At 47.8% G+C, this 1300-nt stretch overlaps 1 non-coding gene across 1 annotated transcript; it reads left to right on the top strand.

Moving 5' to 3' along the window:
• Positions 1-275: 275 nt before the first annotated feature.
• Positions 276-382, top strand: LOC136382658 (U6 spliceosomal RNA). The gene has a single exon (XR_010747284.1). It is a non-coding gene; the product is annotated as a U6 spliceosomal RNA (small nuclear RNA).
• The last annotated feature ends 918 nt before the right edge of the window (positions 383-1300 follow it).

The following is a 1300-nucleotide window of genomic DNA, read 5'->3' as shown; positions in this document are numbered from 1 at the left end:
CAGAGGCCATGGAGCCATCCCCAGCGCCTGGGCCATCTTTGCTCCAATGGAGCCCTGGCTGCGGGAGGGGAAGAGAGAGACAGAGAGGAAGGAGAGGGGGAGGGGTGGAGAAGCATATGGGCGCTTCTCCTGTGTGCCCTGGCCGGGAATCGAACCCAGGACTCCTGCATGCCAGGTTGACGTTCTACCACTGAACCAACCGGCCAGGGCCTAAAAATGACAATTTTGAAAATATGTAAACATCCCATTCTTCATCAAAATTTCTGTTTATTTTCGTGCTCGCTTTGGCAGCACATATACTAAAATTGGAATGATACAGAGAAGATTAGCATGGCCCCTGTGCAAGGATGACAAAAAAAAAATTTGTTTATTTTATATTTTATTTTTTTTCTGTTTATTTTTATGAGACAAACTCAGATGGTTTCAAGCTTGACTAAGTGTACATGTATAACTTCCTGAAAAATCTGGCTGCCATTACCCTTTATCTTTCTTTATTTCTTCTTATTAGATATTTTAGTGAGAAAGAGAGGGACAAACAGAGACACACAGACAGGAATGGAGAGAGACAAGAAGTATTAACTCATAATTGTGGCATCTTAGTTGTTCATCGATTGCTTTCTCATGTGCCTTGACCTAGGGCAGGGGCCCCCAAACTTTTTACACAGGGGGTCAGTTCACTGTCCCTCAGACCGTTGGAGGGCCGCCACATACAGTGCTCGCTTCTCTCACTGACCACCAGTGAAAGAGGTGCCCCTTCCAGAAGTGCGGCAAGGGCCCGGATAAATGGCCTCGCCTCAGGGAGCTGCATGCAGCCAGCGGGCCATAGTTTGGGGATGCCTGACCTAGGGGCTCCAGCCGAGCCAGTGACCCCTTGCTCAAGTCAGTGACCTTGGGCTTCGAGCCAGCGACCTTTGTGCTCAAGCCAGCAACCAGGGGGTCATAGCCATGATCCTGTGCTCAAGCTGGCAGCCGCAAGGTTTCAAACCTGGGTCCTCAGCATCCCACGTTGATGCTCTGTTCACTGAGCTACCACCTGGTCAGGCTTTCTTTTATTTTCTTTTTAAATTTATTGATTTTAGAGGGAAAGGAGGATGGGAGAAGGAAGTACCTAGTCCTAGTAGTTGCTTCTCATATGTGCCTTGCCCAGGCAAGCCCAGGGTTTCGAACAAGCAATCTCACATTCCAGGGAAATGCTTTATCTACTGAGCCCCACAGGTCAGGCTGCATTTTTAGGATTTCTATCAGGTTTGTATCTCTAGCATCTCTGATTCTTTACCTGTTACCATCTCTGACCATTTTT

Source organism: Saccopteryx leptura, chromosome 10 (genome assembly GCF_036850995.1).
Source record: "Saccopteryx leptura isolate mSacLep1 chromosome 10, mSacLep1_pri_phased_curated, whole genome shotgun sequence".
NCBI lineage: Eukaryota > Metazoa > Chordata > Mammalia > Chiroptera > Emballonuridae > Saccopteryx > Saccopteryx leptura.
The sequence above is the reverse complement of the archived record's forward strand: the minus strand, read 5'-3'. Positions and strand labels throughout refer to the sequence as shown.